This window comes from Triticum dicoccoides, chromosome 3A, assembly GCF_002162155.2.
Source record: "Triticum dicoccoides isolate Atlit2015 ecotype Zavitan chromosome 3A, WEW_v2.0, whole genome shotgun sequence".
Taxonomy (NCBI): domain Eukaryota; kingdom Viridiplantae; phylum Streptophyta; class Magnoliopsida; order Poales; family Poaceae; genus Triticum; species Triticum dicoccoides.
This window is the reverse complement of record NC_041384.1, coordinates 725,128,646-725,145,947: the sequence shown is the minus strand read 5'-3', so window position 1 is coordinate 725,145,947 and position 17,302 is coordinate 725,128,646.

Sequence of the window (17,302 nt, the reverse complement as noted above, 5' to 3'; positions counted from 1 at the left end):
CGGGCCGTGCCATGCCGGCACGCGTGCCTAGGCTCCAGGCCCAGGCCCGGCCCAAGGCGGGCCGGGCTGGCCTGTTTGGCCCGGCCCATTTGGCCAGCTATATTCCTGCTTCTATGCTCATCTTGAGTTGTCACCTGTCTCACCGAGAGACACTGTTTGTTTTTCTTTTAGCAGCGTGTCTGCTCCGTGCAAAGTAGTACTCTCTCCGTTTTAAAATAGATGACCCAACTTTGTACTCATCTTGCTGGTCCTGGTTCATATCGTGTCCGTCGGCTCATGTGGACTGGAGTGTGGTCTCACTTTCTGAGAGACGTAGCTGACGATCATCTCTCTCTTTCTCCTCCTGTGCAATCGACGAAACCACATCAAGCAGCACGAGAGGCAGAGCATATGAGATGTCATAAGAAGAAAAAAAGGGCACTTCCTATTTCGCACTTCAGGCTTCCGTTATAGATCATTTTATAAACAAGCGTATGTACTCTGTTCAAAATCAATGAACATTTTCTCACATTGATAAACTTTTGTTGAAATATTAACTTATTAAAAATTGGTGATTTTTTTATAAAATGATGAACATTTTCCCCCAAGAAACATGAGCTTTTTTTTCAATTTTGTGAACTTTGTTTTCAAAATTGTTGAACTTTTCCCCAAATTTGTATTTTTCCAAATATTAATGAAATTTTTAAAAAATCTATGGCTTTTTCAAATTCATGAACTTTCTACATTTTTTCAAAATCCGTGAACAATTTTAATTCACGATTTTTTTTACTTTTTTGTGCATTTTTTCGGATTCTTTTCAAAAGTCAACGGTTCACTGGTCAATGATTGACCGATCAACTGGAACTACTAGTTAGCGAACCAAGCGACCAGTCAACAACGAACGAGCGAAGGAACTGGCCAACGTGTCGGGCGAGCGAGCGCGCGCATTGGGCTGGCCCAGGTGTGTTGCTGCATGAGCGCCACTTCCGTGAACGGGTGCCTGAAGCGTCGTATAGAAGCTCCCAAAAAAAGCTTGAAGCCTCCGAAGCGCATGAACATCAGTGTCTGAACAAAAGAAAGGGAATATTGAAAGTGAATGTGGTAATGGATACCAAGAGTAGGTTCCCTGGATGATTTTTAGCCATCTTTTCTTTGAACGAATAAATCTATAAAGAAAATTGTATGGATCTTGCACCTATGCTATGAGTGAATCTTAACATCACTGACTAGCTGGCGCTCACGCGCGCCCTAGCGGGCCGAGGCCGAGGTATCTCGTTCGCTGGCTCGGAGTTGACAGCTCGCTCATCCCAGCATGTACTAAATTTCCCTAAAAAAGAAGTAGCCTACTAGATCAGGAAATAGGTCAAAAATTTAAATTTTCACAAAATAGGAACAAAGTTTGTGAATTGGATACAATTTCATGGATTTGAAAAAGTTCACAGATTTTTAAAAAGAGCTCACTAATTTGAAGAATGATCAAGAGATTGAACAAAGTTTGCGAATTGGAGAATTGTTTGTGGTTTTCAAAATACTTAGCAACTTTGAATAAATTTCATGAATTTAAAACTATTCACAAAATTATCAGAAGCTCGTGAAACAGAAAAGGCTGGTTTGATTTGAAAATTATCAAAAACTTTTAGATAGTTTGTGAATTTGGAAAAATATCGTGAAATTGAAATTTTCGCAAATTTGAAAATTGACGATGGTTTCCAAAATAGTTGGTGAATTTGAATGGAGTTTCACAATAATAATCTGTTCACAAAATTCAAAAAAATTCATGAATTTGAAAAAATAGCGTATTTGATAAATATTTTGAAATTTTTAAGAGGACGTAAATTTAAAAAAGAATCATGTTTTGTAAAATGTTCATGAATTTGTAAAGCCAATCATCAAATGTAAAATGAAAAAAATTATTAAGGAAAGAAATAAAAAATGGCCGAAAAAATGAAAGCAAACAGAAACATGGTAAGAAAATAATAAACTGGTCGAGAGCTTATAAAAGCCTTACAAAACCGGTTGGAAGCTTCTAGAAAGTAAGCGGTTCCTACTTCCTACCCCCTCAAAAACTAAGCTGTTCCTCGCTTCCTAACCCTCAAAAACTAAGCGGTTCTTCCAACTTCATGTCTGAAACTGATAAAACATGTCAAGGACCGTTATCGCACAGTTCCTGAGATTATTACAGTCCTCTCATGATCAAGGCTGCAAGCATTGAACGAGAACACACTAGAACATAACATCACAATGCAAAAACCATACAAACTGACGCTTGATCAACATCGGAACTCTCTCATATCTTACACAACTATGAACTTGACAACCATCATCACCCCCAGTGGCATGCTCACGCCAACAGATCCTCGTCTTTTTTTGGAACTATTAAGCAATCCGCAAGGCCATCGCCGCCTAAACACTTTTTTATGAATACATTAATGGGTGACCTACATCATCAGTAGCCTTGCACCTTAGATTGTGGAGGGGCTATATGTGGAAGTCAGCGGGTGCAAAATGCAAACTATGGATGATTGAGGGGGCAAATGAGACTATTATCTTCAATCTAGGCCCCTCAGAAAATTATTTCCTCGGTGATTTCTCCTAGGCTTGGGGCGATGCATGTGCATAGCTTCACCACTGACCTCTGTAAGCTGGAGAAAAAAAATCTAACTAATGATCTGCGTGTAGTATAACACTAGTAGGATCAAAAGGAAATATATTATGAAAACATGATTTTTTTCTTCTTCTTTCTGGTCTTCCAACATAATGACAGCTACCCCTATACAACATTTCTCACCTTACCAAGGCACTAAATTGCCCAATTACATATCTCTTGTAGATAATTTAAGTTCATGGAAAATCTGAAAGCACATTTTACCACCCACATGCACTGCTCGCAAGCAAGCAATGGTTGAAAAGATGATCCACCATTTCCTGTTTATTACAAAATCTACAGTTTTTTTACCATGCTCCCGTCCCCTCCTCAAAAGGTTATCTATAGTAAGTATACTATTCTTCGACATAAGCGAAAAGAAAACTTTATCTTCGAAGGAATTTTACAAACCATAATTTCCTAAAAGAACACCTGGCCTGAACAACTTTCAACATAGTAACATTGAATTTGCTAGAACAAAATTAGAAGAGCTGGTAAATGTCCATATAACTTGTTTTTGTTTACTAGACAGACTAATATCAGCACAAAGATCATCTATTTGCTGCCAACGGATCAGCAAGTCCCTCTTCAAAGTTCTCATGCATTGTCGCTGTGATATTATTCCCTAAAAAAGGCAGACATCTACTTCCACAGAAAAAATAGCAGAAGTCCATAGATTTCATGTGTGTTTGATCTCTAGTTAATAGTTCTCAAAGACCTTGGTGTTACTCTCTGTACCTCCTAATTCTCGAGGAGGTCACACAACTCGTGTCATTTGCATTAGAAAAAATACGTCAAAATGGCGCAAAGCACGATCATCAAGAGCCAAGGAAAGCTACGCAAGGACCAAGAAGGGAAAAGCTCCAAAACAAACCTTCAACTTGTAGACCAAAGCTAAATTAAACGCTGAACTTTAAATCCCTGAAATTAGCACACCAAACTATCTAATCCCGGTCTATTTTAAACCTTAGTGCGTTCCCGAATAGGGATAGTCGAAGTTGTAGACCGAACCCGACTGGGCCGGCCCATCAGGAAGGGCGAAGTGTATTTTTTTTTCTTTGCAACCTTTTTTCCGAACCGCGCCACATAAAAACGTTGAAAAAGAGTAGCCATGTGAATCGAACTTCCGACCTAACACTAGTACAGTCCTCCTGCTAGCCACTCTAACTGATTGGTGCTGCTGAGACAAGAAAAGCGCGAAAATATTTAAACCAACGCAGCGTCGAGATTTGAAAACATTTTCTACAATTGTTTGAAACATTTTCTTGAAAATTGTCAACAATTTCGAAATCCGAATATTCTTAAAAGAAAAAACCAATTTTTAAAATTCCAGACGTTCTTTAAACTGTGAACCCTTTTTGTCAACCATTTCGAAATCCGAATATTCTACAATTGTTTGAAACCAACTTTCTTTTAAGCATGAACCATTTTTTAAAGCCCCGAACATTCTTTAAAGTGTGAAGCCTTTGTGGCAAAAAAGGACAAATTGTTGAAAACACAAACAATTTTGAAATCTGAAAAAAATTGAAGTACGATTCTTTCCCCATTATTAAGTTTTTTTACAAAATGTTCACATTCTAAAATATTGTTTAGGATTCAAAATTTGTTCCTATTTTTTCAAAATATGATTATGTTTAAAAATGTTCATGTTTTTAAAAATTGTTCTCAATTCAATTTTTTGTTTAGGTTTAAAAATTGTTTCTGATTTGAAAAAAAATCAAGTTTGAAAAAGGTTCATGTATAAAATATATTCAGGGATTTCAAAATATTCATGTTTGAAAATTTGTTTGTGTTTTAGAAAAGTCATAATTCCAAAATTTGTTTACACTTTTGCAAAACATGTCCGGAATTTTAAAAAACTGTTTTTTTGCTTTTAAGAATATCCGGATTTCAAAATCGATGATTATTTTCAAGAAAATGTTTAAAAAAATTCTAAGTCAAAATCTCGATGCTAATTACTCTGATTAAATATTTCAAGAAAATGTCTAAAAAAAATCTAAGTCAAAATTCCAAAACGTCGATGCTAATTACTCTGATTAAATATGTTCGCTCCTTTCACTTATCAGTAACAGTTTTTAGGTGGAGTGGTTACAAGATGAGTTTAGCAGCTCCAGATCTCAGGTTCGATTCCCCATGATATTTTCTGGTATTTTTAATTCAAAATAAAAACATGTTTCACGCTTGGTGGGCCGGCCCAGTTGCCAGCGATCCCGGTTCGACCAGCTGCCACGTCGACAATCCCTTGGTAAAAAATGCCCAAGGTTTAATATAGACCGGGATTAGATAGTTCGGTGTGCTGATTTCAGGGATTTGAAGTTCGGGGTTCGATTTAGCTTTGTTCTACAAGTTTAAGATTTATTTTGGACTTTTTCCGACCAAGAAGTGGCCACAAAATCTAGAAAAAACTTGCAACAAGCTAAACTAGCCCATGTAACAAGCACGAGAAGAAAAAAAACATGGGGAGAGCTTCAAGCGGTGGTTGGAGAATTCCCTATAGAAAATGCAATCAAAGCCTTTTCTTTTGGTATAACAACATCACACACGATTTGTTCGATAAAAGATAACAACATCTCAACCAATGGGTCCTCACATATGTCACGTTCTATGTAACGCTCTATTTTACTAATACTTGGGGGTGTATATGAGGGTTTCAATAACCTTGGGTGGAGTATTAGCCATTAGGTTTAACTGCCTCCCGGTAAAAAGAGGTTTGTTGTGTTAACCTGGTGGATTTACAAACGTACTGCCCATATAATATGAATCCAACCTAACACGTGTTCACGTTTATTAGTTTGACATCTACCAGTCCATGAGGTGAGAAACTGTGCTAGTCTAATATTCATATATGGAGTTATTTATCCAAAACCACCATATTTGGGGCTAGGGTAACCGGTCGGTACCACATTTAAGCCATGTCATAAAAAACCACCAACTGTGGGACTAATTGGTACCGCGGAGCACTGACTGGCCGTTTTAGCCGCGGAAACAGCGAAACCGACAGGTCAGGCCCACCTGTCGGGTCGACGTGGCGCGGGCTGACGGACATCGTTAGACGGAGGGGGACGGCCGTTTCCGCGCCCGTGTATTAGGTCACACCCCTGCCGTTTCGTCCTCCAATCCCCGATTCAGTTTCCCTCCCGCGCTGCTCATGGCGACCAGCTCCGGCGGCGGCAATGGCGGAGAAGGTCTCGACGGCTCCGTCGGCGGTGGTCGTTCTTCCGGTGGCCGCCGCCCGCAATGCGACCCCGTTGGCAAGTTGGGCCCCAACCCCGATGGCGATTCGCACTCGACGACGGATTGGGGAAAAGCTGTCCTGCCGCCACCGTCGCAGCATGCGGAGGAGGCAGAGAAGGATGTTGCGGACGCGGAGAAGGCGTCGGCGGCGGCTGATTCATTGGGGGAGGAAGTACCCCCCGGGCATCCATCTCCACCCAGGTAAATCTCAGTGCAAAAACCTAGGGTTAGGGTTCTAGCAATACTGCTTAGTTAGAGTACTCACTTAGTTAGGATGCCTAGGGTTACTTCTAGCAATACTGCTTCGTTGGGGATGGAAGCTCCTATGCCTAGATGGAGTTTTTTCTTTGTTTTTTCTGAATTACTAAATGTATCATAGTTTATTCTGCATTTGTTGGCTCTTGTGGCATATATCTTATTGTTGTTACTTTGTTTTATATGTGAATATGTCATAGTTTTTATTGTGGCACTCAAAATGTCATGGTCATGAATTTGATTTGTGTTCTATAGGCTTGAAAATGTTACTGAAAATGTCATGGTCATTAATATGTTTTAATATGTTTTGTGTTCTGTAGGCCTGAGGAGCCATGATCATTATATTTTCAGTTTCCTTCTAAAGATGCTGCCAAAAAATATGCCCTTGTGAAGATGTATGAGAGAGACATCACTTATGGCAGTTTGCTTAATGTGATGGTCAGAAATGGATATGGAGTGATGACAGTATTTGCTACTTGAGGGAGGATTGCACAGGGCTGCAAGGGATTACTTTCGTCAGAAACAACACTGAAGTGGATGAGATGATAAAGCAGTTTAAAAGCAGTCAGACACTGTGTTTGTATGTTAAAGAGGGGAAATTAGATATAAAGCAAGCACCAGTTAACAAAAGTGCAGAAGATGAAGAAGTGGACCCAGATGAAACAATTGAAGATTTAACAGTGGACCCACCAGTTGTATTTGCTGTTAATGAGTCAGGTGTTGTGCACAAAACCAACACTGATCATGTTGGCTCATCATATTTTGTTGGTACACAAGAAAGTGTGAACTATATGCCAATAAAATCAGTTCCTCCACCATGCCAGTTACTGCTTGGGACACAAGATCACCCAATTGAGCCAGAGATGGTAGATGCAGATGAAGAAAATAATGCATTGCAGCAGGTTAACACTCAAGTTAGTGTTAATTATGCAGATTTCCAGTTTGATACAGATGAGGAGGAGCATGCAGGAAATGAGGACACATCTGATGAAGATGATGACTCAGTATTTGATGAAGACTTTGTAGCTCATGAAGACCTCCCAGATGCAGATTCAGATTCCATGGACTATGAAGAAGAAGATAATGTAGCTAGAGAAGAAGAACAGAGGAGGAAAGTGGACAGTGATCTGAAAGACACAATTGCTGACATTAAGAGGAAGAGATCTCAATACATGAGCAGTACACACTGTGAAGGAGACACAGACCCTGAAGATTTTTATGACATAGACTTGGAGGAAGAGGATGATGACTGTCAAGAGATAGCAGTTCCTGAGCCTGTTGAGAAGAAGATAAAGAGGCCTGGGCTGTTGGGGATCGTAGTAATTTCAAAAAAGTTCCTACGCACACGCAAGATCATGGTGATGCATAGCAATGAGAGGGGAGAGTGTAGTCCACGTACCCTCGTAGACCAAAAGCGGAAGCGTTAGCACAACACGGTTGATGTAGTCGTACGTCTTCACAATCCGACCGATCAAGTACCGAACGCATGGCACCTCCGAGTTCTGCACACGTTCAACTCGATGACATCCCTCGAACTCCGATCCAGCCGAGCTTTGAGGGAGAGTTCCATCAGCACGACGGCGTGGTGACGATGATGATGTTCTACCGATGCAGGGCTTCGCCTAAGCACTGCTACGATATGACCGAGGTGGATTATGGTGGAGAGGGGCACCGCACACGGCTAAGAGATCAAGAGATCAATTTTTGTGTCTTTGGGGTGCCCCCGCCCTCGTATATAAAGGAGTGGAGGAGGGGGAGGGCCGGCCCTCTCTATGGCGCGCCCTAGGGGAGTCCTACTCCCACCGGGAGTAGGATTCCCCCTTTCCTAGTAGAACTAGGAGCCCTTCCAAGTAGTAGGAGTAGGAGGGAAGGAAAGGGAAGGGAAAAGGAGAAGGAAGGAAGGGTACGCCCCCCCTCCCTAGTCCAATTCGGACCAGCCCATGGGGAGGGTGTTGGGGAACGTTGCAGAAAACAAAAATTTTCCTACGGTTTCACCAAGATCCATCTATGAGTTCATCTAGCAACGAGTGATCGGATGCATCTACATACCTTGTAGATCGTGAGCGGAAGCGTTCAAAGATCGGGGATGAGGGAGTCGTACTCGACGTGATCCAAATCACCGGAGATCCTAGCGCCGAACGGACGACACCTCCGCGTTCAACACACGTACGGTCAGCGTGACGTCTCCTCCTTCTTGATCCAGCAAGGGGGAAGGAGAGGTTGAGGAAGATGGCTCCAGCAGCAGCACAACGGCGTGGTGGTGGTGGAGAAGCAGTACTCCGACAGGGCTTCGCCGAGCTCTACGGAGGAGGAGGAGGTGTTGGAGGGGAGAGGGAGGCGCCAGGGGCATGGGTGCGGCTTCCCTCCCTCCCCCCTATATATATAGGGTCCCCAAGGGGGGGGCACCGGCCCTGGAGATCCAATCTCCCAAGGGGGACGGCGGCCAAGGGGGGTGGAGTGCCCCCCAAGGCAAGTGGGGCGCCCCCCACCCTAGGGTTCCCAACCCTAGGCGCAGGGGGAAGGCCCAAGGGGGGCGCACCAGCCCACTAGGGGCTGGTTCCCCTCCCACTTCAGCCCATGGGGCCCTCCGGGATAGGTGGCCCCACCCGGTGGACCCCCGGGACCCTTCCGGTGGTCCCGGTACAGTACCGGTGATCCCGAAACTTGTCCCGATGGCCGAAATAGCACTTCCTATATATAATTCTTTACCTCCGTACCATTCGGAACTCCTCGTGACGTCCGGGATCTTATCCGGGACTCCGAACAACTTTCAGGTTACTGCATATTCATATCCCTACAACCCTAGCGTCACCGAACCTTAAGTGTGTAGACCCTACGGGTTCGGGAGACATGTAGACATGACCGAGATGGCTCTCCGGTCAATAACCACCAGCGGGATCTGGATACCCATGTTGGCTCCCACATGCTCCTCGATGATCTCATCGGATGAACCATGATGTCGAGGATTCAAGCAACCCCATATACAATTCCCTTTGTCAATCGGTACGTTACTTGTCCGAGATTCGATCGTCGGTATCCCAATACCTCGTTCAATCTCGTTACCGGCAAGTCACTTTACTCGTACCGTAATGCATGATCCCGTGACCAGACACTTGGTCACTTTGAGCTCATTGTGATGATGCATTACCAAGTGGGCCCAGAGATACCTCTCTGTCATACGGAGTGACAAATCCCAGTCTTGATCCGTGTCAACCCAACAGACACTTTCGGAGATACCCGTAGTATACCTTTATAGTCACCCAGTTACGTTGTGACGTTTGGTACACCCAAAGCACTCCTACGGTATCCGGGAGTTACACGATCTCATGGTCTAAGGAAAAGATACTTGACATTGGAAAAACTCTAGCAAACGAACTATACGATCTTGTGCTATGTTTAGGATTGGGTCTTGTCCATCACATCATTCTCCTAATGATGTGATCTCGTTATCAATGACATCCAATGCCCATAGTCAGGAAACCATGACTATCTGTTGATCAACGAGCTAGTCAACTAGAGGCTTACTAGGGACATGTTGGTGTCTATTTATTCACACATGTATTACGATTTCCGGATAACACAATTATAGCATGAATAAAAGACAATTATCATGAACAAGGAAATATAATAATAATGCTTTTATTATTGCCTCTAGGGCATATTTCCAACAGTCTCCCACTTGCACTAGAGTCAATAATCTAGTTACATTGTGATGAATCGAACACCCATGGAATTCTGGTGTTGATCATGTTTTGCTCTAGGGAGAGGTTTAGTCAACGGATCTGCTACATTTAGGTCGGTATGTACTTTACAAATATCTATGTCTCCATCTTGAACATTTTCACGAATGGAGTTGAAGCGACGCTTGATGTGCCTGATCTTCTTGTGAAACCTGGGCTCCTTGGCAAGTGCAATAGCTCCAGTGATGTCACAGAAGAGTTTGATTGGCCCCGACGCATTGGGTATGACTCCTAGGTCGGTGATGGACTCCTTCACCCAAATTTCTTCATGCGCTGCCTCCGAGGCTGCCATGTACCCCGCTTCACATGTAGATCCCGCAACGACGCTCTGCTTGCAACTGCACCAGCTTACTGCCCCACCATTCAAAATATACACGTATCCGGTTTGTGACTTAGAGTCATCCAGATCTGTGTCGAAGCTAGCATCGACGTAACCCTTTACGACGAGCTCTTCGTCACCTCCATAAACGAGAAACATTTCCTTAGTCCTTTTCAGGTACTTCAGGATATTCTTGACCGCTGTCCAGTGTTCCTTGCCGGGATTACTTTGGTACCTACCTACCAAACTTACGGCAAGGTTTACATCAGGTCTGGTACACAGCATGGCATACATAATAGAACCTATGGCTGAGGCATAGGGGATGACACTCATCTCTTCTATATCTTCTGCCGTGGTCGGACATTGAGCTGAGCTCAATTTCACACCTTGCATCACAGGTAGGAACCCCTTCTTAGACTGATCCATATTGAACTTCTTCAATATCTTATCAAGGTATGTGCTTTGTGAAAGACCTATGAGGCGTCTTGATCTATCTCTATAGATCTTGATGCCTAATATATATGCAGCTTCTCCAAGGTCCTTCATTGAAAAACTCTTATTCAAGTAGGCCTTAATGCTGTCCAAGAGTTCTATATCATTTCCCATCAAAAGTATGTCATCTACATATAATATGAGAAATGCTACAGAGCTCCCACTCACTTTCTTGTAAACGCAGGCTTCTCCATAAGTCTGCGTAAACCCAAACGCTTTGATCATCTCATCAAAGCGAATGTTCCAACTCCGAGATGCTTGCACCAGCCCATAAATCGAGCGTTGGAGCTTGCACACCTTGTCAGCATTCTTAGGATCGACAAAACCTTCCGGCTGCATCATATACAATTCTTCCTTAAGGAAACCATTAAGGAATGCCGTTTTGACGTCCATTTGCCATATCTCATAATCATAGAATGCGGCAATTGCTAACATGATTCGGACGGACTTTAGCTTCTCTATCGGTGAGAAAGTCTCATCGTAGTCAACCCCTTGAACTTGTCGATAACCCTTAGCGACAAGCCGAGCTTTATAGATGGTCACATTACCATCCGCGCCTGTCTTCTTCTTAAAGATCCATTTATTTTCTATGGCTCGCCGCTCAACGGGCAAGTCAGTCAAAGTCCATACTTCGTTTTCATACATGGATCCTATCTCGGATTTCATGGCTTCTAGCCATTTGTCGGAATCCGGGCCCGCCATTGCTTCTTCATAGTTCGAAGGTTCACCGTTGTCTAACAACATGATTTCCAAGACAGGGTTGCCGTACCACTCTGGTGCGGAACGTGTCCTTGTGGACCTACGAAGTTCAGTAGCAACTTGATCTAAAGTTTCATGATCATCATCATTAATTTCCTCTCTAGTCGGTGCAGGCACCTCAGGAACATTTTCTCGAGTTGCGCCATTTTCCGGTTCAAGAGGTAATACTTTATCAAGTTCTACTTTCCTCCCACTTACTTCTTTCGAGAGAAACTCCTTCTCTAGAAAGGATCCATTCTTGGCAACAAAGATCTTGCCTTCGGATCTGAGGTAGAAGGTATACCCAATAGTTTCTTTAGGGTATCCTATGAAGACACATTTTTCCGACTTGGGTTCGAGCTTTTTAGGTTGAAGTTTCTTGACATAAGCATCGCATCCCCAAACTTTTAGAAACGACAGCTTAGGTTTCTTCCCAAACCATAATTCATACGGTGTCGTCTAAACGGATTTCGACGGAGCCCTATTTATAGTGAATGCGGCAGTCTCTAAAGCATAGCCCCAAAATGATAGCGGTAAATCGGTAAGAGACATCATAGATCGCACCATATCTAATAGAGTGCGATTACGACGTTCGGACACACCATTACACTGAGGTGTTCCAGTCGACGTCAGTTGTGAAACTATTCCACATTTTCTTAAGTGTGTGCCAAATTCGTGACTCAAGTATTCTCCTCCACGATCTGATCGCAAGAACTTGATTTTCCTGTCACGTTGATTCTCAACCTCACTCTGAAATTCCTTGAACTTTTCAAAGGTCTCAGACTTGTGTTTCATTAAATAGACATACCCATATCTACTCAAGTCATCAGTGAGGGTGAGAACATATCGATAGCCACCGCAAGCCTCAACACTTATTGGACCGCACACATCAGTATGTATGATTTCCAATAAGTTGGTTGCTCGCTCCATTGTTCCTGAGAACGGAGTCTTGGTCATTTTACCCATGAGGCATGGTTCGCACGTGTCAAATGATTCGTAATCAAGAGACTCTAAAAGTCCATCCGTATGGAGCTTCTTCATGCGTTTGACACCTATGTGACCAAGGCGGCAGTGCCACAAGTATGTGGGACTATCATTATCAATCTTACATCTTTTGGTATTCACACTATGAATATGTGTAGCATTACGCTCGAGATTCATTAAGAATAAACCATTCACCATCGTAGCATGACCATAAAACATATCTCTCATATAAATAGAACAACCATCATTCACGGATTTAAATGAGTAGCCATCTCGTATTAAACGAGATCCTGATACAATGTTCATGCTCAAACTTGGCACTAAATAACAATTATTGAGGTTCAAAACTAGTCCCGTAGGTAAATGTAGAGGTAGCATGCCGACGGCGATCACATCGACCTTGGAACCATTCCCGACGCGCATCGTCACCTCGTCCTTCGCTAGTCTCCGCTTATTCCGCAGCTCCTGCTTTGAGTTACAAATGTGAGCAACTGCACCGGTATCAAATACCCAAGAGCTACTACGAGTACTGGTAAGGTACACATCAATTACATGTATATCACATATACCTTTCGTGATGCCGGCCTTCTTGTCCGCTAAGTATTTGGGGCAGTTCCGCTTCCAGTGACCACTTCCCTTGCAATAAAAACACTCAGTCTCGGGCTTGGGTCCATTCTTTGGCTTCTTCCCGGCAGCTTGCTTGCCGGGCGCGGCAACTCCCTTGCCGTCCTTCTTGAAGTTCTTCTTACCCTTGCCTTTCTTGAACTTAGTGGTTTTATTCACCATCAACACTTGATGTTCCTTTTTGACTTCTACCTCTGCTGATTTCAGCATTGCAAATACTTCAGGAATGGTCTTTTACATCCCCTGCATATTCAAGTTCATCACAAAGCTCTTGTAGCTCGGTGGAAGCGACTGAAGGATTCTGTCAATGACCGCGTCATCCGGGAGATTAACTCCCAGCTGAGTCAAGCGGTTATGTAACCCAGACATAGTGAGTATGTGCTCACTGACAGAACTGTTTTCCTCCATCTTACAGCTGAAGAACTTGTCAGAGACATCATATCTCTCGACCCGGGCATGAGCTTGAAAAACCATTTTCAGCTCTTCGAACATCTCATATGCTCCGTGTCTCTCAAAATGTTTTTGGAGCCCCGTCTCTAAGCTGTAAAGCATGCCGCACTGAACGAGGGAGTAATCATCGGTACGTGTCTGCCAAGCGTTCATAACATCTTGTTCTGCAGGGAGAACAGGTGCGTCACCTAGCGGTGCTTGTAGGACATAATCTTTCTTGGCAGCTATGAGGATGATCCTCAGGTTCCGGACCCAGTCCGTATAGTTGCTGCCATCGTCTTTCATCTTGGTTTTCTCTAGGAACGCGTTGAAGTTGAGGACAACGTTGGCCATTTGATCTACAAGACATATTGTAAATATTTTAGACTAAGTTCATGATAATTAAGTTCATCTAATCAAATTATTCAATGAACTCCCACTTAGATAGACATCCCTCCAGTCATCTAAGTATAACATGATCCGAGTTAACTAGGCCGTGTCCGATCATCACGTGAGACGGACTAGTCAACATCGGTGAACATCTTCATGTTGATCATATCTTCTATACGACTCATGCTCGACATTTCGATCTTCTGTGTTCCGAGGCCATGTCTGTACATGCTAGGCTCGTCAAGTCAACCTAAGTGTTTGCATGTGTAAATCTGCCTTACACCCGTTGTATGTGAATGTTGGAATCTATCACACCCGATCATCACGTGGTGCTTCGAAACAACGAACTGTCGCAACGGCGCACAGTTAGGGGGAACACTTTCTTGAAATTATTATGAGGGATCATCTTATTTACTACCGTCGTTCTAAGTAAACAAGATGCAAAAACATGATAAACATCACATGCAATCAAATAATAATAGTGACATGATATGGCCAATATCACATAGCTCCTTTGATCTCCATCTTGGGGCTCCATGATCATCTTGTCACCGGCATGACACCATGATCTCCATCATCGTGTCTCCATGAAGTTGCTCGCCAACTATTACTTCTACTACTATGGCTAACACGTTTAGCAATAAAGTAAAGTAATTTACATGGCGTTTCTCAATGACACGCAGGTCATACAAAAAAAATAAAGACAACTCCTATGGCTCCTGCCGGTTGTCATACTCATCGACATGCAAGTCGTGATTCCTATTACAATAGCATGAACATCTCATACATCACATATATATCATTCATCATTCATCACAACTTTGGCCATATCACATCACAAAACACTTGCTGCAAAAACAAGTTAGACGTCCTCTAATTGTTGTTGCAAGTTTTACGTGGCTGCAATAGGGTTCTAGCAAGAACGTTTTCTTACCTACGTGAAAGCCACAATGTGATTTGTCAACTTCTATCTACCCTTCATAAGGACCCTTTTCATCGAATCCGCTCCAACTAAAGTGGGAGAGACAGACACCCGCCAGCCACCTTATGCAACTAGTGCATGTCAGTCGGTGGAACCGGTCTCACGTAAGCGTACGTGTAAGGTTGGTCCGGGCCGCTTCATCCCACAATACTGCTGAAGCAAAATAAGACTAGTAGCGGCAAGAAAGTTGACAACATCTATGCCCACAACAAATTGTGTTCTACTCGTGCAAAGAGAACTACGCATAGACCTAGCTCATGATGCCACTGTTGGGGAACGTTGCAGAAAACAAAAATTTTCCTACGGTTTCACCAAGATCCATCTATGAGTTCATCTAGCAACGAGTGATCGGATGCATCTACATACCTTGTAGATCGTGAGTGGAAGCGTTCAAAGATCGGGGATGAGGGAGTCGTACTCGACGTGATCCAAATCACCGGAGATCCTAGCGCCGAACGGACGGCACCTCCGCGTTCAACACACGTACGGTCAGCGTGACGTCTCCTCCTTCTTGATCCAGCAAGGGGGAAGGGGAGGTTGAGGAAGATGGCTCCAGTAGCAGCACGACGGCGTGGTGGTGGTGGAGAAGCAGTACTCCGACAGGGCTTCGCCAAGCTCTACGGAGGAGGAGGAGGTGTTGGAGGGGAGAGGGAGGCGCCAGGGGCATGGGTGCGGCTGCCCTCCCTCCCCCCTCTATATATAGGGTCCCCAAGGGGGGGGGCGCCGGCCCTGGAGATCCAATCTCCCAAGGGGCGGCGGCCAAGGGGGGTGGAGTGCCGCCCAAGGCAAGTGGGGCGCCCCCCACCCTAGGGTTCCCAACCCTAGGCGCAGGGGGAAGGCCCAAGGGGGGCGCACCAGCCCACTAGGGGCTGGTTCCCCTCCCACTTCAGCCCATGGGGCCCTCCGGGATAGGTGGCCCCACCCGGTGGACCCCCGGGACCCTTCCGGTGGTCCCAGTACAATATCGGTGACCCCGAAACTTGTCCCGATGGCCTAAATAGCACTTCCTGTATATAATTCTTTACCTCCGGACCATTCCGGAACTCCTCGTGACGTCCGGGATCTCATCCGGGACTCCGAACAACTTTCGGGTTACTGCATATTCATATCCCTACAACCCTAGCATCACCGAACCTTAAGTGTGTAGACCCTACGGGTTTGGGAGACATGTAGACATGACCGAGATGGCTCTCCGGTCAATAACCACCAGCGGGATCTGGATACCCATGTTGGCTCCCACATGCTCCTCGATGATCTCATCGGATGAACCACGATGTCGAGGATTCAAGCAACCCCATATACAATTCCCTTTGTCAATCGGTACGTTACTTGTCCGAGATTCGATCGTCGGTATCCCAATACCTCGTTCAATCTCGTTACCGGCAAGTCACTTTACTCGTACCGTAATGCATGATCCCGTGACCAGACACTTGGTCACTTTGAGCTCATTGTGATGATGCATTACCAAGTGGGCCCAGAGATACCTCTCCATCATACGGGGTGACAAATCCCAGTCTTGATCCGTGTCAACCCAACAGACACTTTCGGAGATACCCATAGTATACCTTTATAGTCACCCAGTTACATTGTGACGTTTGGTACACCCAAAGCACTCCTACGGTATCCGGGAGTTACACGATCTCATGGTCTAAGGAAAAGATACTTGACATTGGAAAAACTCTAGCAAACGAACTATACGATCTTGTGCTATGTTTAGGATTGGGTCTTGTCCATCACATCATTCTCCTAATGATGTGATCTCGTTATCAATGACATCCAATGTCCATAGTCAGGAAACCATGACTATCTGTTGATCAACGAGCTAGTCAACTAGAGGCTTACTAGGGACATGTTGGTGTCTATTTATTCACACATGTATTACGATTTCCGGATAACACAATTATAGCATGAATAAAAGACAATTATCATGAACAAGGAAATATAATAATAATGCTTTTATTATTGCCTCTAGGGCATATTTCCAACAGTCTCCCACTTGCACTAGAGTCAATAATCTAGTTACATTGTGATGAATCGAACACCCATGGAATTCTGGTGTTGATCATGTTTTGCTCTAGGGAGAGGTTTAGTCAATGGATCTGCTACATTTAGGTCGGTATGTACTTTACAAATATCTATGTCTCCATCTTGAACATTTTCACGAATGGAGTTGAAGCGACGCTTGATGTGCCTGATCTTCTTGTGAAACCTGGGCTCCTTGGCAAGTGCAATAGCTCCAGTGTTGTCACAGAAGAGTTTGATTGGCCCCGACGCATTGGGTATGACTCCTAGGTCGGTGATGGACTCCTTCACCCAAATTGCTTCATGCGCTACCTCCGAGGCTGCCATGTACCCCGCTTCACATGTAGATCCCGCCACGACGCTCTGCTTGCAACTGCACCAGCTTACTGCCCCACCATTCAAAATATACACGTATCCGGTTTGTGACTTAGAGTCATCCAGATCTGTGTCGAAGCTAGCATCGACATAAC